Here is a 26,259-nt window from a genome sequence, read left to right on the forward strand (position 1 = left end):
GGATCACTTCCCAATTTATTCTATGAAGCCAGTATTACCCTGATTCCCGGTAACACCCAGTATTACCTTGTTACTAAGACAAAACAATAAAGAGAAATTACAGACCAATATCCCTTGTGAATATACCTGCAAAGATCCTTAACAACATACTAGCAAACCATATTTGGCAACATATAAAAAAGATCATACACCATGACCAAGTGGGATTTTACCCCAGGAATGCAAAGTTGATTTAACACAAGGAAATCCATCGATGCAATTCACTACATGAATTGGAAAAAAAAAAAAAAAAAAGAGAGAGAAGAGAAGAAAAGCTACCTGATCATCTCAGTTGACACAGAAAAAGCATCTGGCAGAATCCAAAACCTTTTCCCAATAAAAACACTCAGGCTAGGAACAGAAGGGACTTCCTCAGCCTAATCAAGGCCGTCTATGAAAAACCCACAGCAAACCGTGGTGGTGAAAGATGGGATGTGTTCTGGTCAGGAACAAGCCAAGGATGTTCTACTCTCAGTACTTCTCCTCAGCATGGTACTGGGGTTTGTAGCCCACAGCAACTAGGCAAGAAAATAAAGGTATCCAGACTGGAAAGGAAGTAGTAAAACTTTGTCTAGTTAAAGCTGACATGATAATAACAAGTGTTGGTGAGGATATGGAGAAACTGGAACGCTTAGACACTGCTGGTGGGAAGGTAAAATGGCGCCGTCACTTTGGAAACCAGTCCAGCAATCTTCAAATGATTATACATGTTGTTACTATATGACCCTGCGAATCCACTGCTAGGTCTCTGCCCAAGAGAAGTGAAAACATATGTCCACACACAAAAAAACTTGTACACAAACACTCATAGCGACATTAGTCATAATGGCAAAAAAGTGGAAACGATCCAAACATCCATCAGTGGATGAATGGATGAATGTGATACATTTATACAATGGAATATTATTCAGCAATGAAAAGGGATGAAGGGTTGATACATGCTACAACATAAAGGAACATTGAAAATATGCTAAGAGGGGCACCTGGGTGGCTCAGTCAGCTGAGCGTCCAACTTTGGCTCAGGTCATGATCTCACACTCCTTGGGTTCAAAGCCCCGCAATGGGCTCTGTGCTGACAGCTCAGAGCCTGGAGCCTGCTTCAGATTCTGCGTCTCTCTCTCTCTCTGTCTCTCCCCCGCTTGCGCTCTGTCTCTCAAAACAAATTAACATTAAACATTTTTTTAATAAAAAAAAAAAAGAAAAGAAAAAAGGAAAATATGCTAAGAAATCAGATGCAAAGGCTACTCATTGCATGACCCCATTTGTATGAAATGTCCAGAACAGGCAAATTCATAGAGATAGAAAGTAGGCTGGTGATGGCCAGGGGCTGGGGGAGACACGGAACCAAGGGGAGAAGGGAAATACAAGCCCTCCCTGTGGAAGGAGACACCTGCCTGAGTGAGGGCCCGATTGCATGCTGGCATTCTATGTGAACCTTGCAAATGAAGGCACACTTAGAAAACACTTCAATATCAGTGCCCTAAAGTGGCAGTGGAATGAAGCCAGTATCACCGCAAATATTCGAAACAGTTGGAAAACATATTTAATGGCAAATTGGGAGACCTAGAAATTTCTAACACAAGCCAGGAACTGAGAAGTCACAGTCTGCCCTCCATCCCTAGCCATCTGGGTCCCTGTTGAGGTCCACTTCCACATAGGCACTTGATTTCCCATTAATCACATACTACAGCTCTAGTCTACCATGTGACATTTGGCCAGGCGTTCAAAGCTCACCTGTACAATGAGGGGGTGGGGCAACATTCTTTCCTGATCTAAAATGACCAGCATGTAGCCTCAATTTCCAGGAACACCTTGCAACCCTGCCAGTGACCAACCTCAGGATGAAGGTGATGCTGGGGCTGGGAGAACCTGGGTCCCTGATGACACCACTGAACCACCGGATTGACTAGTCCTGGAGCCCATCCTACCTCTGGACTTGCCGCTGTGTGATGTCGAACATGTCCTCACTGTCTACACTTACAGGTTACGTCAGGATTTCTGTCACAGAAGGCATCCTTGACTGATGACCAGTCGCACTGATGGCACCAGGCTGAAGTCTTGAACACATAGCCCACTCTGGTAGTGACTCTGCTGTGTTATCTTCAAGAAGCCACTCAACCTTTCTGGACCTGTTTGTACCATCTCAAACGCGGGGGCCATTTTCCCCACCCCTCCTTATTTTGCAAGATGACTCTGAGAACCAGTGAGATATAAAGGGTGTGTAGAAACCTGAGCGGTGCTGGGATTTATGGATCACGGTTTCTTCTGTCTTCCAACTTGAACTCTCAAGAGGCTTTGCAACATCATTTTACAAACATGACATCATTCAAGCTTCGTGTCAACACACTGAGGTGACAGTACCGTTATTCCCATTTTTCTTGATGAGCGAACAAGGTCAGGAATGTTGAGTGACCTGCCCAAGGTCACATACACCGAGGCTTGTACCTGTGTGATCTCATTTATGGTCCATTATCACACAACCTCAGTCACCGCCCTATCAAATAACTAAGGTGCATCCATCGGCAACCAGAAAATAACGAGTTGTTCCTACGTTGACATTGCCAATTACCTGATTGATTTATTTGCTTAACTGATAGCTTCTGTCTATTAAATTGTGAATACGTCAAATGGTGTGTGTGGAGCCTCGTAAATGAAGTTGATTACTTGGCTTCTGGAAATAATTGCTGTTCGACCATGTGTATGGTGAACACTAATTTGCCTGGTACTCCTCCCTTCCTTGAGAACGACCGTTCTCCCTACCATATGAAGAAAGCAGATTCTGCAAAGAGAAGGAAGACAGCTAACGTGCAGAGAAAAGCAGTTCCACGCATGTTCTGAAGACAGACTGTATTCCTTCCAACCTGTCTTTGGATATTCCATTCTTTCATTTGGGTTTATTTATTTATTTTTTTTTTTGCCCCAAACCCTTCCAAGAAATTCCTCTTTGGGCCCATGCTAGTTCCGTCTGGGTGTCTATCGCTTGCAATGAAAAAGTCTATGAACTCCCGAACCATGTGCAAAGAGATTGTGACAAGAGAGCCGCCACGGAGGCAGGAAAGCAAACACCGCGTGAAGGGCACGTATGCGTTTTCAAACAGACTGATACTTAGAGGCTATCTTCTACTGGAAGTTCGCCAAGTTTTGGAAGAAGTTTTGATAAACTTGAGCAAAAAGCAAATGTTCCTGCTCAGAATTCCTTTCTGCTTAGGAAATGCTGGCTCCATTATAGGTGGCTCACGGCTTTGACTTCAAATAGCAACTCATCTTAGCATCAAGAAGGAGCTTTGAAGCTTCCCGGGGAAGTCGGTGGCAGACAGTATGACAGAGAAGAATCTGGAAATGTTAAAAAGCAGGTGATCAAGAGTTGATCCCATGATGGACGGATCCTAGAAAATTTGCCAATCATTTCAGCTTACAGAGCTTTCCTCAGTTGTAATGATTATTTGTCCATTTCTTAGAAGGTCTCTCTTGATTAGGAGTATCATCCACGAGAAAGAGATAGGATATGTTCTGTGTGTCCCTGACTCCAGTTTTTGTATTATTCAGGGTCCTCATAGGATACAGATGGCCCTTCCCAATTGCAGGGCTGAAGAGAGTTGAAGGCAGGGACTATGCAAAAGGGGACGGATAAGGTTCGGGGAAACCAACGAGGGAGAATGCAGGGCCTCAGCACCTGCCAGCAATGAGGCTTGACCCCCTCCCTCTCCCCACTAAGCCAGAGGGGACAAGGGGAGCAATTGTTTCCAGAATCTAGAGAAGGCAGCAACACAGGGAGACCCACGTGCCAAGAACTATGGCTACTTTCCATCCCTCGCTGTTGTTCCACTGGCTGAACCCAGCTGGAATCCAGAGGCCAAGAGAGCCTGCCGATGCAATCCAGATAGGGCAGCTCCTGGGGCAGGGTGGGGAGAGGACCGGGACAGGCCAAGGGAAGAGATCCAGTCCTGTGTTCCAAGAATGCTCCCCCCGTCACGGAAGCATTAACTGGCCAGCTAGCGAGAGATCGCAGTCGTGACTTTCCGTTCAAGCCCCAGAACTCTCTTTCCAACTGGTTATCAGGAGCCTGCTCCTTGGTGCCCTGCTGGCCTCTCACACCCAACACACACGAACCACACTGTTCATCTCGCTGCTCAGTTCTGATCCTTCGCCGGACCTCCCGATTGGTTATGTTTCTCCAGCTCGGCCCTCCCGGCCACCCAGGCAAAAAGCTCAGTGCCCCTCCACGCTGCTGTCTCCATAGTTCCTAACCCCCACCATCTTATGGTTCACCGTCTTGCCCATTCTTTCTCATTTGCTTCTATCTCAGAGGAGCCCCTTCTAACTGGTTTCCACATTGCTAATGTCTTCCCTTTTGTATGTATTTCACACACCGTAGCCTCATTCATTAAAACCCAACGCAGATCTGGATTTATCTGCCCATGACTTAACCAACCCAGCCCCTCCTTGTCCCCCAAATAAGCTCCAAGTCCCACCTGCCTCAATATCTCTGGTAAAACTTTTCTTTTTCCTGGAGGAGGGGCCACCCTCCATTTTTACCTCCTAGAGTCTAGCTTCCCTTCATGCTACCGAAGATTTTGATCTTTCCCTCCTCTAGTCTCCTGGGATAGTTTGTTTGTACCCCTCGTAGGGAACATATCCCATCCGACTCTATATAACCCTAATCCACAGACATGCGCTCTTTCCTCTTTTTCTTACCACTTTGTAAACTTGAGGCAAGAATCATGCCCCAGTCATTTCTACAGTTGCTCCCAGTACCTAGCCAAGTGGCTGGTTTATTATACATATTTAATACCCGCACATGGAATGAATGGATATGACTACCACTTGGGAGATTTTCCAAGGGCCACAGAGGCAATATATTTCTTGGTCTGTCTCTCGGTCTCCACAATAATACGAACCAATTACAGCCCTAATGAGCCCCACGTTGATTGTGGCGCATATGACTAATCCCATAATATACTTGAACTGCTTTATGAAAGCACTTTTCAAACAGCTTTATAGCATAGCCAGGCACACAAGGTTGGGAATAGATATCTAGAGATTTATGGGATCATTAAATGAACTGGAAGACAATGGGCATTGTGTTCATCTACATACTGAGAGGGAGACCCAGGGCGCCTAAACCTTCCCCATGGTAAAAATCAGCCCTCAGGCTCCGCGTCATCTACAACGCGCCAAAAAGTACCCCGCAAGGTTTGGATGAGCCAGTGGGAAGACTCGGGAAGCCTTGGGTCCACGATGGTGGGTGTAGGTGGGAGGAGGATGGGGGGGAGGGGGGAGGAGAGAAGAGAGGAATTGTCAAAAGTGCAGTGATTTAGTGTCTGTCTCTTTCTCCCTCCCTCCCTCCCTCCCTCCCATCCCCTGCCTCCTGCACAAGGAACTATTGAGAAGGGACAGAACAAACGCTCCCTTATGCAGCTCTCACAGCGTCTCTGGGTTTGTCCGAGCCAGCTGCCTGTAGCACGCTATGGTTACTCATTACCCGGGTTCCCAGGCAGGAAAAGGAGCAAACTTAATAGACCCGAACTAACCCTCAGCTCAAATACTCCAGTCGTAAATAAATAAATAAGTCAGGTGTACCAGGACTCGGGGAGGGGGTTGGGGGAACGGGTGGCCGTGCAAGTGGACGGATGGGAAAAACACAGGAGTTTCTAAAAGGGGAGGGGGAAGGGGAGGAGGAGGAGGAGGAGGAGGAAGGCAAACCCCCTTTGGAGAAAAGGACAGAGGGGTGCTTGTGCTGGCGGCTTGTCCTTGCCTGCAGAGCGGCCTCGGGTCTCCGTTGGCCACTCGCAGACCTTGCAGAGAATGAGGACTTTGAGGGAAGAGAAAAGAAAGCCCCATTTCGCCTAGCTGCCATGCCCACTCCCGGCTCGCTTTTGCTGGTGGCAAAAGGCCGTGCGAGGTAGGGCACGAGTTTTGCTTTCCTCCCGACTCGCGATTCAAAGGCTTTGTCCTCTGCCTTCACGATGCCCACTGGACAGATGGGGAGGGCAGGGATGGATAGAGAGGGAGAAGGGACAGGAGGCAGGGTGACTGTTGGCCTGAAGACAGTCATACCCCCTAATTCAAAGGTACCAATAGCACCGGCTCTCGATGGAGACATTCTCTCCCTCCTTGCCCAAGGAGCACTGGGCACGTCTAAGACATTTTTCGTTGTCACCCTTCCACATAGAACAGCCTCCCACGAGACAGAACGATCCAGCGTCAGACCTCACGACACTGAGAAAGCCTACTGCAAATCAACATCTCAGAACCCAGTCCCCAGCCGAGGCCACTTCCAACTCTGTGGATGGGGTCAGTCAGTCAACCCAGCAGCCCATCACAGCTCCATCAATCCACGGCGAACGAGGGAGCAAACTCCTAGAACTCTCCTTTGGACTAACTCTGGGAACGGAACTACAGAGCAAACACGACCCCCGCCGAGGAGGAGAGGAGGTGCATCCATCACACCAGCATCCCTCAGTCACTGCCTGATCGGTTAACAGAGCGCCCAAGTCATTTCAGGACCAATGGGCTGTGGCCACCTATCCCCTTGTCTGAGTCTCTGCCAACCGTGGCACGCTGGGGGCTAGTGAGGCTGCCTTTAGGGTTGTTTCGTCCCCACCGAATTTGTTGCTCCCGAGCCAAATAATCTCACACATGACCCTCACCCTCACTGGGCCTCAATTTAATAAAGTCAGCGTGGGCAGGGATGGTCCCCAGTTCCCATCTCAAGACCAATGCAAAGTTTAATGAGCTCTTTCTGGAGTTTGAAGGGCTCCCAGCAGACCTCCTACAAAGATGAAGCGCGACCCAATTACTGTGGCCAAGTGTGCAGTAAGTGTGGACAACTTCAAGGGCCAGTATGAGATCTGTTTTCCAGTGTGGCTGTGGCAACCATGTGCTGGCGGTCTAGCACAGCCCTCAGCATGTTCCAGGGACACCATCCGCCCCAGCTGCCCCGGGGGCCGACAACCGGCTGCTGTCGGTCCAACGATTCTGTTGCCCTCACACCATCTCCTCGAAGGTGTGTGTGTGTGGGCGGGGGGTGGGGGGGGGCAGGTGATGTGTCTATGTGATGTGGGTGCACGCATGTGCTATGCACGAGCATGTGTGTGTCGTATATGTGCGTGTGGCCTATGCAGGTATGTGATGACCGTATGTATGGCCACAGGTGGTAAGTGTCAGAACAAGAGGACCAAGGAAGACTCCAGAGATAAGACTGTCCTGAAACATCTCTGATGGGCACCTTTGGGGATGCAGGATACCTGGAGCCTAGAAGCTGCAAGAAAAGGCTCGTCAGTACCTGTCGGTTCCTTCCATTCGTGTCTCTGCTGCTTTGGAGCTACAAGAACTCCAAGGTGTTTTAACATCAGCCAGACTCCACTTCCTCATCTCTCTAAAGGGACAGTAAAATTACGTACCCTGTGGGTTACAGGAATTAGTGACTATGTGTCAACTACCTAGTGCTGGGCTCGAAGCAAGCACTCAAGAGAGGCCAAGTGTTCTGATTATCACTGCTTCTGGAGGAAAGTTCTTCCTGGAGTCTAACCTGTTGCTGCCAACGCCCGTCCCTGCTTCCTAGGGAAAGCCAGTCCCCCTGGGCTGATCGCCATGTCTGCCTGACAGAGTCCTCTCTCGACTCTAGCTGCCTCTTGGTGGAGATGCCCGACGTCCACATAGCAGCTGGCGCATCTGGTCCGCCCAGACACGAAGGACCAAGGTAAACTGATAACCAACCTCCACCTCGAGGGCCCCCAAACCTTCCCTCACGGTTCATCAGACTGCCAAGAAAGCCTGGCCAGGGGCTTACGCCCTTATCCCCACAGCTGGGGCCTAGATCCCTCAGATGCCCAAGGATGACTTATTACCACCATAAAGCAATGACCGGCCACTGTCACCAGTCAATCAGCCCCGCCTTCCCTTCACAACCGGTTTGTCAAAGCCGCCCCTCCCTTCCCGCTGTTAGCTCTCCGCTTGCTTATCTGCTGCTGGAGACAGAAGTCTCTGGTTTAATTGTGGCAAATTAATTATTGAACTCCACAGCCTGCTCCTCCCCAGGCACAAGACAATCACTCCCATTCAAGGCCAAAGTGGAATCCACAGCCATCCCAGACTGGCTGGGGGAGCACATTCAGCCCCAGCCCCAGAGGGGGCTCGAACCAGCTGAGCGAAACCCTTCCTCCTCCATGAAACCCCTCCCAACCCTTCTGCTGACACACCTCCGTGCAAGACTTTGCAACAACGGCATCAGGCTCTTGCTTTGCAAATCAATAAATGACGTTCCCCTGTAACTCACCAGTTTATTTCCGCAGATCCGTATAAGCCCCTGAGTCTGGTTCAGAGCAGACGCTTAATCCGTGCTAATGAATGAACACAGATGAGTACCCTCCCCAACTCCATCTCATTTCCCGTAGGAGAGTTGATATATACAAACTAACACACGTAACTCATGGCGTGTACCTGACAGGCAGTTTTTATGGCACTTCTTCCTCATAATTCTGGGGTAGGTACTGTGGCCACCAATGTCTATTCACCCATGAGGAGACTAGTGCATAAAGAGGTTGTCACTTGCCCAAGACCCCGGTGCGTGGCAAACTGAGGTTCAAACCCAGAGTCTACACATCATATCCTGCCGCTTCCTGTGTGGGTGTTGTTACTCTTTTGCAATAGTCACAGGAACACCTGGAATCCACCACCCAGCTTAATGAAGATCGAAGACCACTGACATTCTTTGTGTAGACCTTCCTCCTCTTCCCGGACAAATACCCCAAATTCCGTTTATCATTCCCTTTATTTCCATTGCAGTTTTAACACACATGCTGCTTAGTTGTGTGGTTGAACCTCATTAAAATGTTTTTTTTTTTATAATCTTGTTCATTTATTTTTCAGAGAGAGAGAGACAGACAGAGCATGAGTGGGTGAGGGGCAGAGAGAGAGGGAGACACAGAATCTAAAGCCGGCTCCAGGCTCTGAGCCATCAGCACAGAGCCTGACGCGGGGCTAGATCGTGACCTGAGGTCGGACGCTTAACCGACTGAGCCACCCAGGTACCCCAAAATGGTTATTATGTGACATGCAGTCTGCTGCTTCCCTACCCTGAAGTCCAGATTTTCTGAGATTTTCTTCTCCGCTCCTCAACTTTTTATGCCTCTCTCTGCTGTAGCACTCCTGGGTATAATCTATGCTGTCTTAATGTATATTTAAGTCTATATTGATTGTTTGCAAAGCTTTACAGAGTTTGTAAAAAGAGTTCCTCAACCATCATTTCTTTTTGGCATGTGACCCTCACCCCCTTCTCTTTCTAACAATGTGGAAGGCCCTCTACAATGAGGACCATAAGATAAAAGGGGACCCGGGCTGCACACAGGGTTTCTGGGTGCTTCGGGCAGGCTGGGGATGTCCCTGGGCACCCAGGGCAATATTTCTTGGACGTAAGATGACAGCACAGGATTGTAATCTGTTAAAGGCTGGGCTTTGGAGCCAGCCTCGCTTCGGTTGAATCTCCCCATGTTAACATAAGTTCAATACCAATAGTATGACAAATGACGGAACACTACTGTCTTACAATGAGAGGCATTGAATACCACATTCGCAGGCCTGCTGGTTGACTGTGGTTCTGCCAGTGTGGGATGGACCCAACGGGGCAACGTGACTTGAGGTTGCCTGCTGGCTGAGCTTGGATCCCAGGCGGTGGGTGGACAGTCATCTATTCCAACTCGGTGGCTTAAAACAATGATTTCTCTCTTTCTGATGGTTCTTTAAGCTGGCCGGGCAGATCTGCTGATCTTGCCTGGGCTCATTCGTGTGGCTAGGGTCCAAGGTGGTCTCACTTCTGTGTCCAGCAATTGGTGCTGGCGATCCTTTGGGGATCACTGGTTCTCTTTCATGTGGCCTCTCGTTCCTCAGGAATCTAGAAGGATGTCTTCACAACATGGTGGGCTCGGGGGTCCAGGAGAGTGACAGTCCAGTATGCAAGGTCTCTTAAGGGCTCTGGAACCCCCACATATCACTTTGGCCACCTTCTGGTCAAAGCAAGTCACAAGGTGGCCAGCCCAGGTTCAAGGCAGGGGAGGGCAATAGAAATAGATCCCCCTCCTGAAGACATAAACAGCAACCTCCCAGTACAAAGGGGCATGGATTCAGGTTGGCATGATTCGTCTGATGGGGCAAGGCAGAGAGTTAATTATCGACACGATCTACCACAGTTGGGTTCAGATCCACTCCACTTGTGTTCCTCTAGATCCAAGACTCAAGGGCTAGTAGAGATCTGGGACATGCTCTTCTTGAGATAGACCACAGGAAACCAAACTAAGCCAAACCCTAAAGCCTCTGCTCCTGATAGGACCGCTAACATTCCATCGGCCAAAGAAGTGATATGGCCAAGGCCAACAGCCATGATGCAGGATTAGTGGGAAGGGGTGGGGGAGTATATACAAACAAAACAATAATCCAAGCTACGACAGGCCCTCTGCAACCCACCATATTTAGTTCTTGCCTGAAAAACATGGGGTAACTTCCCCTTAGAGCATTGTTTCAGGCAGAGTGACTAACTCATCCTGGTTTGCCTGGGACTTTCCTGCTTTTAGCACAGACAGTCCCACATCCCAGGACATCGCTCAGTCCTGTAGGATGTGTTTGGGGGACTAACAACCTCAACAACCCTCTTAATCCTCCCAACAACCCCCAACTAGGTACTAGGATGATGGTGACTATCCACACTCCTCCAAAGCGAAAAGCAACTTTTCAGCAGCTACACGCACAGCCAGTGTGAGAACCTCTCCCCAGCAACAGTCTCCAACTGCCCCACTTCTCCCACACGCACTATCTCCTAAGCCCATCTCTCCTGAGGTCCTCACTCCCTAGTCTTTATAAAAGGCCCTCTGGAAGAGCATGGGTGCTTTGTAAAGAGAGGAACAGAGGTCCAGAGAGGTTAAAGGGGGCACCTGCTGGTGACGAACGTGGGGTGGGGTTCTCAGGCCAGGGGGGAGCAGAGAGTGGACACAGGAAAGAGGGGGGAGCTAACCTATGGAAACAGAGAAGCTAGCCTCTAACTAGGCAGAGTCCCCAAGAGGCAGGAAAGAGGATACCCAGCACAGCTTGGCATGGCCAGCTCGTTGGCCAGGCTTGGCTGGGAATGGCTGAACCTTGGTGCTGAGCCTCCCTCGCTTCCAAAACTTCAGACGTTCAGTAAAGGGCTCTGTGCTGACCCACTAGAGCCAGATTCCAGTCCTGCCCTCTCTCTGGCTGACCTGCTGTGTGGCCTGCAGCAAGCTGTCCTAACCTCTCTGGGCCTCGACTTCTGTTTATGAATCAGCTTCCTGACTTGGCAGGAATCAGGGGAAAGGTGAACGAGGCAGGTGCCTAGAGCCAGGAGGCACCATAATAGATTATCCAATCGCCACCTTGCAGGTTGAGCCTCCAAAAGAGATGATATTTCCTGTTTTTTTTTCTTCCAGAAACAATACAAAGGGGGCATGTTGTAATGGGAGAGCACAGAGTTTGGAATCACAACACCAGGTCCTGGTTGTGTGTGCCATTTAAAAGGCCCCCGTCTGCTTGAAGCTGTCAATCACAATTCTCGCCCTGGGTCTTAGTCAGCTCAGGCTGCTGTAACAAAACACCACGGACAGAATGGCTTGAACAACAGACATTTTTTTCTCAGGGTTCTGGAGGCTGGAGGTCCGAGATCAGGGGGCCAGTGTGGTCGGGTTCTGGTGAGAGCAGATGGCCGCCTTCTCCCTGAGTCATCACATGGCAGAGAGAGGGCGAGTTCCCTCTTTCCTCTTCTTATAAGGCCACCAATCTTATTGGATTAAGACAGTGCCTTAGTTACCTCCCTGAAAGCCCTGTCTCCGGATACAGTCACATTGGGGGTTAGGGCTTCAACACATGACTTTTAGGGACACAATTCAGTCACAGCTCCTTGTGCTTCTCTCCTTTGCTGGATCCAATAAGACAGGCACGCGACCCACTCGCTGGAAGTCAACTGGCAGGCGGGGTGCGGGGCCTTGCTGGCACATCACATAAGTGGGGAGGAAATCGACTGGGACCAGACTGAAAGGGTTACGGGAAATTATACCAAAAAGCACTCATGACTTGGTGCATTTTCTCAGGGAGTCCCAGCTCCCGAGGCCTGGGATCGCCACCCCTGAACCCCTGTCCTGGACCCTTCCGAGGGCATCCAGAGGACAAACACCTTCTGATTGGAATGTTTTCCAAATACTCAACATCTGCAAGGGCCTGCAACAAAGGCCCCCTTTGTGTAGCCGGGAAATGGGCTGGCAATAAAACCGGGCCAGACCCCACAGCGCTGGGAACGGCAGAGGCGCAGAGTGGGCGAGGAAGGTGGACGGTTGGGGGCAGGGGCCGCGGGGCTGCGAGGAAGCCCTGGGTGAGCATGGGGTCAGCAAGGAGGGGCGCGGGGGGCATCAGACAACACATAAGAGGCGGTGTTTGCCTAGTGCGTCCCGTGCTGGGTGCTGTTCTGAGAGCTTTGCCTTTGGTGCCTTATGCTGATAAAAGAAGTTTTTTATTTTTTTTTAACGTTTATTTATTAGTTTTGAGAGACAGAGAGACAGAGCATGAGTGAGGGAGGGGCAGAGAGAGAGGGAGACACAGAATCCGAAGCAGGCCCCAGGCTCCGAGCTGTCAGCACAGAGCCCGACGCGGGGCTCGAACTCACGAACCATGAGATCATGACTTGAGCCAGTTGGATGTTCAACCGACTGAGTCACCCAGGCGCCCCTAAAGGAAAGTTTGAGAGCGGGTCACAGAGAGGGAACTGGATGTATCTGAGAGGAGGTGTGCTATGGGATGGAGAGATTAGATAGAGCAGAAGGGCAGCGGAGAGATGTAGGAATTCACACGGCATCACGGGGACGCTCTTCAGGTCCGGGGAAGGCCAAGGCGGAGGAAGAATCACGGCTGGAATGCTAAAAGGGGACAGTGGCCAACTCCGTTTCTAACCAGCTTTCTCCCCCCACTTCCTTGGAGGCGTGTGCTCGGAAAGCAGGAAGGTCCTATCCCTCTGTTCCAGCAGGTGGCTGTGCAGACGTGTCTGTAGGCCCACAGGGGCTGACAGGATCCTGTGATAACAGAACCCTGCGGCTCATCCCTCCCGTCGCGCGCGGCCACCGCGCGCACTCTGTCCCCGGTCCCCGCGTGCCTGCGGCTCCGAGGACGTCCAGACAAACTCCCGGAGCCCCCTCTGCGGAAAGTTCCTCAAAGACTGAAGGCCAGTTAGGCCCAAATCCCTGTCCAAAAGCCAGGAACAGAGAGCTGCCTCCCGCTTCTTGCAAAAAGCGTCTGAAAATCAATTCAGGCCGTGCTTCCGGAAGCTCACAATCGTGGGACCGGAATGAAGCTCGTGGGAAGTGGACGGACCACCCTGGGTGGGGGAGCGTAGTAGACACATAGATTCCCAGGCCTTGTTCCAGACAATTCCATGAGCAAGGAGTAGGGAGGGAGAGGGTGGTGGCACACAGGAATCTGGGAATCTGCATTTGGTAAATTCTGTGGGTGATTTTTGTTTTTTGGGGTTTTTTTAAAGTTAATTTTTATTTATTTTGAGAGAGAGAGAAAGAGAGAGAAGAGCTGGGGAGGGGCAGAGACAGAGGGAGACAGAATCCCAAGCAGGCTTATGCTGTGCAGCATAGAGCCCGATGTGGGTCGAACTCACAAACCATGAGATCGTGACCTGAACTGAAACCAGGAGTCGGACGCTTAACCGACTGAGCCACCCAGGCGCCCTTCTGTGGGTGATTTTTAAATGCACATTCGAGTGTGAGAAGTGTTGGTCCAAATCGTGACCCAGCTTCCAGGAGAGCAGCAGGCACAAAGGCACACGGCCCCTCATTCAATTCTTAGATACATCTAAGGCGGCACATTTCTCAGCATTCATTCACAAAGTCCTTCCCAACTTTCACACTTTATATCTACCCTTACCTTTGTAAGCCTCCTTCCTGTGCACTTGTGTTGAGCACCAACGACACAGAGGGCGAGTTCACTGCATATTATCTTAGTTAACATTCAAGGCACTGCTTTGAGCTACATACGGGACGGAGGCTGTTAGAGAAAGAGGAGAAAACAAGAGGGAAGGAAGTCGTAGGAAAGGGGGACCACAGGGAGGAGAGGAGACGTTCCATAGGCACCTGGCTCTGGCGAAGCAATAAGGTGACTCCTTGGCATGTCCTGGTCATTTCTTTACAGCCAGAGCACGGGCAGTCACCAAAACTCAGAACTTTCCAAATACGGAAAACCAAAACCCTACTCTTGTTTTACTAGACTTCCTTGCAGCTAGGATTGGCCATGTTACCTGTTTCTGACAAGGAGATGTTACAGGAAGCCTGTTTCTAGGGAATCTTTGGCTTTCCTAACAAAAGGGAAGGAGGCTGCAGGTGCAGACCTCCCTTCTCCTTCCAGCCTCGGATTAGTGTATCTGGTTCCATGCGCAGACACAACAAATGACCACCAACTCGGCAGCTTAATACAACAGACACTTATTCTCTCATGGTCTGGAGGCCAGAAGCTCAAATTCAGGGTGTCAGCTTCTCTTCTGAAAGCTCCAGGGCAGAACCCTTCCCTACCAATTCCAGCTTCTGGTGGCTCCTGACATTCCCCTGGCTTGTGGCCATATCACTCCAATTTCTGCCTCTGGCTTCATGCAGCCTGATTCTGTCTTCGTGTGCTCCTTTCTGCCACTCGTTGGATTTAGGTCCCACTCTCATCCAATAGAATCTCATCCTGATCCTTGCCTTAGCTATATCTGCAAAAGACCCCAAACGGTCACATTCTAGGGTTCTGGGTACACATGAATTTTGGGCGAATGCTGTTCAACCTACAGATGGGGACATGATTCATGGAGCTGCAGCAGCCATTTTGTGACACTGATGGGCAGACATGAGGACAAGAACAAAAACTAGCCGAGAAGGGCAGTGCAGAAAACCTGAAGGCTACATGTTAAGATGCGATTCTGAGAGCAGAGCCATGAGCTGTCAGGTCTAGAAAGAGTCAAAACAATAAAGGCAGAGTGGGTCAGAGCGGGGAACATTTGCTGTGGAGTCACACAGACCTGAGCTTAAATTCCAGACCCCGGTCACTTTCAGGAGGGACACCCAGGGAGCTTATCTTGTACCTCTAAACTTTACCCAACCTCTCTGAAAGCTTGATTTGAGGACTCCACAAGATAATGCATGAATCCCCAGTAATAATAACTCAATAATTCTCTTGCGCCCTGTTTTTCCCCTCAGAATGGCAGCTCTGTCTTATGTTTATATCTCCAGTGTGTGGCATATCCTACGCCATTAATTGCTAGCCATGAGCCCAAAACGACCAACCAAACACTGGCTGTGTCGGTGGCTGCTCTTAACATCTCTGGGTTTCAGTTCCTACCAGTGACGTGTAGAGATCTGTCGCACCGGGTTACTGGCGTTTGGTACTGGGATACGGCCAAAAAAGATCAGAAAGACTTCCAGTAAAACGTGGTAGACTGAGCATGTGTGATTCCTTCCCCTCCTTCCTGAAACCACTGGAATGATAGCAATGGCATTTACAAGGAAAAAAAAAAAGTCAGAAAACAAAGAGAACAGGAGAGGAGAGGACATAAGAGAATTCTGACAGTCAAAAAAGGATTCAATGGCGTGAAGAAAACTGAAGCCCAGCTGCCTGCAGAGGAGGAGGCCACACCAGGCAGCCAACCTGCACCCTGGCACACCAGAACGGCACAGGAGTTGGAAACACTGGTTACCTTCAAAGGCAGGGTGTGGGGTGGGCAGAGAACGGCACGTTCCCTGGATGTCTGTGAATGGGTGTTAGAGCCCCCCCAGATCCCTGGCATACGCCCACCCTGTGCAGCCGGCCAACTTCCCCCTCTACCCCATGGGAGACTGGCAATTCAGTTTCCGGAGAAACTGACCCAGAGGGTCCAGACGTGGGCACTGCAGAAGCAGGGGCAAAGCAGGAAGCCGAGGGAGGGATAACAAAAGGCGCCTATGTGCCCCTCCACCTAGCACCGTGAACGTTAGCGACCAATTTACGACCCCCTTGACAAGACACGTCCGGATTCCGCTACGGTAACACGGGTCACCCCAAGAGAAAAGATAGTGGTAACTGAGGTTCCACAGTGCAAGGTCTAGTCTCTGCCCAAACACCCACCAGTGGAGTCGACCAGCCGTCTGGTCCCAGTCGTCTCCACCCGTGCGTACAGAGCTTTCAATGAGGCTTCACCAGACATTGGGGGCAAGTCCCAAATAGGACAGACAGAGACCCAAACAACAAAATGGGGTAGGGGAAGAGGAAAGAAACCCAGGGGAAACCAAGGCAGGGACTGGAAGAAAACAAAAACATAATAAAACCTACTAGCTCCTTTCATTATAACACTGGGAGAGACAGAAGAAAGCACTACATCCAAGAACTAAGAAGAGCAGGCCACAAGAGGGATTATCACGGCAATGTGAGCTCTCGGAAAATGAAAAATGTGACAACAAAAATCAGAAAGTGGTAGTGGGCACCTGGCTGGCTCAGTCGGTAGAGCAGGCAACTCTTCATCTTGGGGCTGTGAGTTTGAGCCCCACGCTGGGTGTAGAGATTAAAAATAAAATCATTTAAAAAAAGAAAGAGGGGCACCTGGGTGGCTCAGCTGAGCGTTGACGTCCGACCCTTGATTTCAGCTCAGGTCATGATTTCACAGTTTGTGGGTTCAAGCCCCACATCGGGCTCTGGGCTGACAGCACAGAGCCTACCTGGGATTCTTTCTTTCTCCTTCTCTCTGCACCTCCCTTGCTCGCTCACTCTCTTTCTCTCAAAATAAATAAATAAACATTTTTTAAAAAAGAAAAAAAAGAAAAAGTGGTAAAATTGTAAGATTATGTTGAGAGACAGAGACAGAGAAAGGCATAGTAAACACAAGAGGAATAGAAAACAAAGAGGATAGAGCCAGGAGTTTCGAGATGCAACAAATAACAATTCCAAGAGAGAAATCTGAGGGGGAGAAACTGTGAAGGCAAGTAATATAAGAAAACAGACACACGTTTTCAGGGTTGAAAGTTTCCTGTCAAGGGCCCAGTGTGATGAATGAAAACAGGTCCACACCAAGATCACAAAGTTCCAGCCTATTAGAAATGAAAGGAAGACCTTCCAAGGAGGGAAGGGGCAGGAGAAGAAAGGAGAGAGCAAGGTCACACAAAACACCAGAAACCTGAATAGTGCCAAACTATGTGACAGCAGCAGGGGACCTAAGAAGGTAACAGAGCATCAGCAGGGCTGACGTCCTTCTGGAGGCTCCAGGAGAGAATCCACCTACCTGTCCCTCCAGCTTCAGGCTGCCACCTGCATTCCTCGGTTCATGGTCCCCTTCCATCCCGAAAGTCTGCAATGGCCAGGAGAGTCATTCTCCACACATCACCTTAGCATCCCTTCCGCATCTTTCATGCATGAGGACCCTTGTGCTGACACTGGTCCCATCCCAATGACCCCGGGAGATCTCCCCATCTCAAGGTCAGCAGACTGGCAAACTTAATTCCACCTGCGACCTTGATTCCCCTCAGGCCTATAACCTAAGATACTCACGGGTTCTGGGGACTAGAACACAGACATGTCCGTCTACTGTACCAGGCAGGTAGAGTTTGTTGTTTAGCAGAAAGGGAAGAGTGGACGGAAGGCAGGCAGGTGCTGAGGATTACAGAGCAGAATGGCAAGAGGAAGGCAGGGTCCCCAGTGACCCCCCGGAACCACTGCTCCAATCCCAGACTGAGCCTCAGCGGCACTTGAAGTAATTTGAGAGAAATCTGCCCTTATTGGTTAAGACACAGCAGGCTTTTACTGCATGAACCCAAACATAAGGCCAAGTAAGGAAACTTTCACTTTCCAACATAAGAAGTCAATAGATACTATCTGAAACCAAAATGGGGAGAAATGCCAGGACAAGCACGGTATTGGGAAATCAGAAGTAAATATCAAAAGAAACATATAATTGCACTTGAAAAAGGTGTTCAGAGGGAGCAAATTCACAGTTGAGGAAGGAGAGGGCAGGGCATGACTGACTCATTAAACATGTTATGCGGCTTGATTTAGGAAGCATTATGTATCTGGTACTTAATAAAATGGCATTAAAAAGATTTTTTTAATGTTTTTATTTATTTTTGAGACAGAGAGAGACAGAGCACGAGCAAGGGAGGGGCAGAGAGAGGGGGAGACACAGAATCCGAAACAGGCTCCAGGCTCTGAGCTGTCAGCACAGAGCCCGATGCGGGGCTTGAACCCACAAACTGTGAGATCACGACCTCAGCTGAAGTCAGAAGCTCAACCGACTGAGCCACCCAGGTGCCCCTAAAATAGCATTTTAATTTTAAAAACGACAGAGATAGTTTTACACATTTATGGCAACAACCCAGAAGGTGCGAGGAAACTACCTATCCACGCACGGCCCCTAGCTGGGGTGGGTCAGGCTGGAAGGGTCCCCCTTCCGGGAGACATGACGTGGCCTCTTTGGGTGCCACCGTGGGGCGGCAGAAGGCGCTCTCTCAGCTTGGTTCAACAACATCCAGATGTGTCTCCCTCATGAAGATGGCCAATGCCCTACTGCTCCCCCTCGAGCCACAAAGGGCAAGAAGTCAGGGCAGGATCCAGAGTTCCCTGTCCCCACACGATGCCATTTTTAGGAGCAGAACTCAGAAGGGCAAGCTAAGAGAAGAAGAGCTTGCAGGCAGGGGCAGCTTCCAGGGAGAGTGACCATGGCGGTCCCTCTCTGCACATCTGCTTCTCTACGCCTGGCCCTGGGGAACAAAGCCAAGATCTTAATCACCCAGCGTCGCTCTGGCACGCTGAGTGCGTGATACACCTGTCTCCACCGTCAGGCAAATGAGTGGGCTCACAGGCAGAGGCCTGCCCTGCCTAACAATGCTCCCCTTTGTCCCCGCCCAGAGCTCGGGCTTTGCAAGGAAGCCAAATCCATCGGCACTTGTCAGGGCCCTCGATGAACACAATGCAAGTTAGGATCCACATTCTCCAGCAAAGCCCCAGGCTTCCAGCACGAGCTCTCACTGACACGCAAAGTGTCAGTCAACCTAAAAGCCCGGGGTGGGGACCCGGGTAGGGGCGGGGGATGGGGGGGGCATTAGGCTCTCATCCCCAGAAGCCAACCAGGGCCAGATAAGGTGCGCCTGAAACTCTGACATGTCCTTTCTTAAAACCAGCCCCGAGAGAGCTACATGAAAAAATCATTTTTCCGCGTAGGCACAGGGATCTTCCAGCTACTTTATGAGCACTTAGGTGGTGCACACCCCCAGCTCATGTGCCTGGCAGTTTAAAAAACAGAACCCTGCCGGGGCACCAGGGTGGCTCAGTCACTTGGGTGTCTGACTTCAGCTCAGGTCATGATCTCGCGGTTCGTGAGTTCGAGCCCCGCGTCGGGCTCTGTGCTGACGGCTTGAAACCTGGAGCCTGCTTTGGATTCTGTGTCTCCCTCTCTCTCTGCCCCTCCCCCATTCGTGCTCTCTCTCTCTCTCTCTCTCTCTCTCTCAAAAATAAATAAACGTTACAAAAAATTTTAAAAACCCACAAAAAACAGAACCCTGCCTGGGAAGAGGGAAAATGGAAGTATGGATTTCTAAATGAGATGCCCTACAAGTTCAACAGCAACCAGAAAGGTGGGCCCCTGCCCTTGGCAGCCAGAGAGAGGTGGCAGGCTCTACAGATGTTGGGGGACTTTGTGGTCTAAGAGAATCTGGACGCAGCCTGTGCGGATGCTGCCCGGTGAGTATGCTTCTTGACAAGTCCTGGAAGCCATCCTAGGCTGTCTTATTCTGTCCGGTTATCCCCTCCCTTCCCACTCTCCATCCACAAGGCGGCCAGCCACCTGGCCAGGAATATACAAGCGTTTTCCTCAGGCAAATAACTTTTCCGCAGCTGCAGACGCCCAGCCGGGGCCTGGCACTCAGCACAGACGGAGGGGACAGGTGAGGAGGGGGTGTCCAGACCTGCTGTCCCTCTAGGGTGGGGTCATCGGCACGAGCTGCCTAGGCCACGGGTGCAAGGCAAGTTCAGAGTTATGATTAGTGCTGATTGAGGCCCTGCTGCCCAGGTCTCATTCCCTGCGCTTTACCCCACAGGCTTATTTAGGGAAAGGAAATGAGCTAATGAATGAGTTTTGAAAAAAGCACAAATTCCCTTAGAAATATAGGCTATTTGAGTTAAACAGTTAAGATTTTACTGTGTTTGGCCAAAGGCCACTCCTCAACTTAAAGAGAGGGAATAAGGTGTATGTGGGTTTTTAAAGCAAATTACATAATGTCACTTTTTTTTTTTTTTTTTTGGTATAATAATGGTATCAGGGTCAGGTAAAAAAAGCAATCCTTTCCTTTTTGAGACACATACCAACCTGCTTATGAATCAAATGACAAATGTCTGGGATTTTCTTTTTACCTTCTTTCAGAATAATGAGAAAGAGAGAGGTGAGGGGGGCCAGACTGGTTAATGGTTGTTGGAACTAGGTGATGGGTCCAAGAGGATCCATGACACCATTCTGTTTACTTGAAGTGGAGGCTCAAAATTCTCCCTAATAAAATGTGAACAAAAACAAATGTTAAAGATCCAAACACGGAGGAAAGAATAAATCTGCCCACCTAGGACTTCTGTATGCGTCGTAAAGCAAATGATCGGATCTGGCCTTGCCCTGAAATTAGAGTCGTTACAATGGACTTGGCTTTGCTGTGTTTTTTTTTTTTTTTTTTTTTTAACCAGACAGTAAAAAGTTGAGTGAGCTCCAGTGTTGGACAGTAAACCACTCGTTTTTGGTGGGACTCCAGAGGAACGTCTCGTGACACTTACTCCCCAAATACTCCTGCTGTAGCACAGATTACATCACAGCAGAGATCAGATGGACTGAGGCAGTTCCTAAACACAGGACACGTTTGGCCAAAGCTGTAGTCGTGGTTCGGAAGGGGACTGTCACAATACTTCTATCGGCAGGAGGAAGGGCAGCTGTAACGGCGGCGAAACCACTGGTAACCATCCCGGGTAAAGCATCCTGCACAGCCTGACATTTGAAGGATGTTTGCGAGAGTTCCACTTTTGGCTGGTACATTGCCCAAGCTAATGTTATCCACTGAATCTTTTCCTCTTGCTATTTTTGTTCTTCGTGGATGGTGCGAGTGAAGGTAAAGATTAGAGAGAGAATATCAGAAGTCACCAGTTCACTCCCTGAATTGTAACAGCCACACCCCCATGCATAGGTGCTCTCTCTCCTTCCGACTGTAAGATCCTACCCTCCTTTACTTAGGCAGCCATATCATACCCTGGGCTGGCTCGACTCCCCTTTATACCTGCCAACAAAATCTCAGTGAAGAATGGTGCTGACCGATTCGTGGGACATGGGCAATGCAGAGGGTCAATGACCCAGCGGAAAAAAGCGAGGCACCAGGTGCTGATGGGTAATATTCCCAAGGGCCAAATAGGTGGGACGAGGCTCCGCCATCAACGAAAGTCGGGAGGAAACGAAAGCTGGGCTCTCGGTAAGAGGAGCCTGTGTGTGGGTGGTGATGGCAGCCCTGGGCACAGGGGGTTGGCTTTCTGAGGCCGCCCTGTGCCTTACTTGTTTGCTGCACTTTTCCAAACCACAAAGCCCTGCTTAGAGCTTCCCTGCCAAGGCTGATCACAATCTGCCACACTATCAGCAATGTCATCTTACACGGACACACCATCAGTGCTGTGGATTCTAAAGAAGCTGCCTTGAAGGATCCTACCTTTTCCCACAGCCCTGACCTCTGCCATCCAGTGGTGCAAGTGATGCCAATGGTACCAGCCGGCATCCCCATCAACATCCCTCTCTCCTTCTTCTTTACCCTGCCCCTCCTACCCCAACCCTACCCCCCAGCCCAAACCTTAAGATGAGGATAAACCACCTACCCATTTTCACCCTTGTCTTTTGCAGCTGGCCAGATAGAGCCCATCGAGGAAAAGCTCTAACCCCGGCCCTCCCTTTAATCCTGAGAGCTGCGTCATCCTTCCAGAGGCTGTCAGTGTGGCTGGTGCCCGGGTCTACCAAGAGCTAAGACACATGGCACTCTGCCTGGTGGCGCCACGAAGATGATGATGGAAACCTGGCAGCAGAGGTTTGCTGGCTTGGAAAAAGCATTTCAGCACCTGCCAACCTGACAGGTTTGCCAAGAATTTTACATTTGCCAACAATTCTGCATTAAACAAATACACACGCCTATATCAGCCCTCCTCCTCAAGCCGCATAACCTAGTGGATAAAGAAACAGCTCTAGGAAGTTGGATGGTATAGGTTCGTGAACCTTTCTAGTTTCCAGGGCATAGCCTGTTGTTTTTTTTTTTTAAATATGAAATTTATTGTCAAATTGCTTTCCATCCACCACCCAGTGCTCATCCCAACAGGTGCCCTCCTCAATGCCCATCACCTACTTCCCCCCACCCCTCGCCCCAGGCATAGCCCGTTTTAATCTCTGCCGGGGACCCAAAAGTCTATTCATCTAATATCTCCCTTACATTAAAGTTTCGGTTCCAAACCAAGAAAGTTAACGCTTGATTCTGACCTACAAGGTTTTTGTTGTTGTGTTTTTATTATACGGGTCTATTTATACAAGTTTTGAACATACAGGTATGTGCATATAAATCCTTGGGAGATTTCTAGGTCTATAAGCTCTTACAGGTCTGGTAGGAGCCTGGTTTTTGGTTATTGCTGTCCCTGTGTCTCCCTTCCTTCCCTCTTGCCTACAAAGTACAGCCAATGGCTGAGACTTACATGGCCGTTGCCATGAAATATGTAATAGGAGCTGATCTGTAAAAGTTTCTAGACCAAACTGAAGACAGTGTCCAAAATTAAGGCATCACTGCCCCTATCCCATGTCTGCATGGAAATGGTCACCCTGACTCTGAAGCATTTATACTTAGCTCTGCTCTGCTAATGACAGAAGATGGGGTAGGGGGGGAAAGACTTGCAAATGCTCCTCTCCAAGCACTCAGCATCCCAGCACCTGTCGCTGGGTCACGTAAAGAAGCCAAGAGTTGGCCACAACTCTGGATCAGAGTTCTGGGGGATCAGCCCACAGACATCCCTCGAGGAAGGCAGATGGACCAGGATCCACAGGGCTCACGCAGCACAGTCCATCTCTCCAGGAGGCATCTGTGACTGCAGTCTCCCCCCCCACTCACTCAACCCTTCCATTTTCTCACTGCACCACTGTGATGCATATGTGCGCGAGAGAGAATAGTCATATCACACCCACACGAAGTCGGCTGTGTCACGTACGCCACGATGGACGAAAAAGACGGCGAACGTATGAAGTCAACTCATGTGACCTGGGTTTCTGAGCCCGGAGAATATGGCAAAGGTGACAGGCTCTCGCTTCTATGATTCTGCTACTTTGATCCCCTCTTGCTAGCAAACTCACCCAGAGGCTGATTCGATGAAGTAAGCAGCCATGTTGGGAAAGCCCGTGTGCCAAGAAACTGTGAGCGGCCCCTACGGGTGGAACCACAGGTGGCCCCTAGGAGCTAAGGAAAGCCCAGAGCCGACAGTCAGCAAGAAGCTGGGCTCCCAGTCCCAACGACCACCGAGAACTGAATTCTGCCAGCCACCTGGGTGCTCTTGGAAGTGAACTCTTCCCCAGTAGAGCCCCCAGAGAATACAGCCAAGAGTAGGCTTTTTTTTTTTTTAACCTATATTATAGACTTGTTAGCGAATGACCAATTTTATATTCCCCTTAATTTCACATAGTAAGTTCTTTCAGCATTGTTCACTGAAAAAGCAGAAATGGAGCAGGTATCCTGTTCAGGAGAAACTTTGATGAAGTATAGACCTAAGTACTAATCTGAAAACAGCTGGCTGTTCTTTTCTCTGGGACACCCTCCACGGGGTGGTAGTGACCGATGCGGGCTGCAACCCTAAAGCTCAAAGGCAAGGTCAGAGAAGGGGGTATACTTCCAACACCTTTACTGAGCACTTAGAAAGCAAAGCCAAACCTTCGCTAAAGTTTGGCTCTCTCTGCATGCTCCCTCCAGGCTACCTTTTCATTCTTCTGACACATCCTGGACTTCTTGGAGGCCATGGCTCTTGCCATCAGTGAAGGGAGTTAAGCCTGGCCTTAAACCCCAGGGCTGGGTCCTCACCAACTCCAAACACCAACTCCAAGATCCATACCCCTTACTGCTAGACAACAAGGCCAGCAAAAACACTCGTTAACTTTGTGGCTCATAGTTTGCGAGAGAGTAGAGACTACATCAGAGGAGACCCCACACAATTTCTGGTCTGATCTTTTAATCTGGATAAGAATCAAGGGCTGCTGGGATACAGGTCCCAAGGTCTACCCTGTAGGAAAAGAATCCTATGCCTTTCCCTGGGCCAACAAAATCCAGCTGCTCTTTTCACTCAGCCATCTGCCTATGTCTTCCATGTCTTGGAACAGAGGGCATAGCCAGGTGCCCCAAGGCCGCTTGGGGGTCTTGAGGCTGAGCAGCCCCATCAGAAGCTGCAGCGGTCCAGTGACAGCTCTTGGGGACAGACGGTGGCCATGCAGGGCCCCTTAGCTGTCAAGTCGCTGGCGGAGCCCAGACACTGTCAAGAGGAGAACTAGAAGGGAAGAGGGTTGGGTAGGATCCTAAGGCTTAGGCTTTCTGTTTCCCCCAGCGCTCACCGGCAGCCGGGGGCCAGCCTTCTTCCCGCTTCCGGCCGGAAGGAGGAAACGCTCGGCCTGGCAGGTGTAGTTCTTCCCGCTCCAGGACAGAGAAGCACAATTTTGAGTAGTATTCCTCCCGCCTGTGAACACACTACCACCCCCTGTCACAGTTGCAGGGCTGGGCTATACTAGGAAGATGATCACAAAGTGAACTCGCTCAGTAAAACCCCTGACGTTCTGGAACCTCAAAATGCCCTAGCACTGTCAGACAGGGTAAATTACGGCTCGGGGACCAGAGGTGAACTTACCTTAAAGCCAGGGAAGCCTCGACTGCAGGGCCGCTGGTCTCAGGTGCCCTTTCCAAAGTCCGGTACCTAATGGTGTGTTTGTCCTTTAATTTCCCCCCAAAGAGTGCTCCTCGAATTGCATAAACTTCGGAAACCCCAAATCCGGGTCTACCCCTGCAAGGAACAAGCCTGCACACAGCAGGGAGCCCCAGGAAGCCAGAGTTCCCTTCGGTGGAGACGGACTGCCTTCCTTGGAACCAAGCGGGTTGATGGCGTTGGCGCGTTCGTGGCAGGCGGGGCTGCCGGGAGGGGCGGGCCCCAGCGCTTCCCGGGAGCACCTTCTGCTGCAGGCCCCGCCCAGCGCTAGCCCCAGGCCCCGCCCCCTCCCGCGGCCGCAGCCCCGCCCCGCGCAGGTAAACAGCCGCCAGCCGACCGCGGCCCGCCCGGGGACCCGCCCCCGGCGCCGCGTCGGGCTCCCGGTGACCTGGGGCCGCGCCCCGGGAACGTGTGCCCGCGCAGGCAGCCCAGCCTCCTCTGGCCGGGAGGGCGGGTGGCACCTGCGGGCCAGGCGGCTGACCAGGGCACGCAGCCAGGGGGAGAGACCTGAGAGCCGGGGAACCCCACGCCGGTGTCTTCCCTAGACCCTGCCGCAGGGCTCGGCCCAGGGGTGCGTAGGTAAAAATTCGTGGAACCGCATACCTACGGTCTGTGCCTTTGTTATATGTAATCATACTTGTTTAAAAGGAAGAGAGGAAAAGAACAGCCCCTGGGCTCCCATTTGCTTCCAACTTTCACAGGTTCAACCAACATTTTATTAGAGGGTGGAGGGGTGCAGAACGTTGGGCCTGGAAAGCTCCAAGGAGGAGGGTCTGGGAAGTCACTTACTGCATTCTTAGTGCAAAGTAGAGCCAACCCTGCCACTGCCTGTCACCACTTTGGAGAGAGGAAGATTTTCTGGACCTCACCTTCCTTGTTGGCAAAGTGGGGCAGTAACGTGGAAGTCAAGGAGCTGTAAAGGAGGTGATGTGCATAGCACCCTGCCTGGCCCACAGTTTTCACCCGATGGCCCTTTGGTCCTTCCCTCAGAACAGCGGGGTGAAGGGCACCTGGGTGGCTCAGTTGGTTAAGTGTCTGACTTTGGCTCAGGTCATGATCTCATGGTTTGTGGGTTTGAGCCCCGCATCAGGCTTTGTTCTGACAGCCTGGAGCCTGTTTCTGATTCTGTGTCTCCCTCTCTCTCTGCCCCTCCCTTGCTCATGCTTTCTCGCTCTCTCTCTCTCAAAAATAAGTAAACATTGAAAAAAAAAAACTTTTTTAGAA

General features: G+C 50.5%; 1 long non-coding RNA gene across 1 annotated transcript in view; it reads right to left on the reverse strand.

Annotated features, from left to right (window-relative positions):
* LOC107179364 overlaps nucleotides 1–25,170 on the reverse strand; it is a 192,348-nt gene extending 167,178 nt beyond the window's left edge. Inside the window, exon 1 of the long non-coding RNA XR_006210999.1 lies at nucleotides 24,961–25,170. This is a non-coding gene — a long non-coding RNA (uncharacterized LOC107179364). The remainder of the gene's footprint in view (nucleotides 1–24,960) is intronic.
* Nucleotides 25,171–26,259: the final 1,089 nt, after the last annotated feature.

Source organism: Panthera tigris, chromosome E1, assembly GCF_018350195.1.
Source record: "Panthera tigris isolate Pti1 chromosome E1, P.tigris_Pti1_mat1.1, whole genome shotgun sequence".
Lineage (NCBI taxonomy): Eukaryota > Metazoa > Chordata > Mammalia > Carnivora > Felidae > Panthera > Panthera tigris.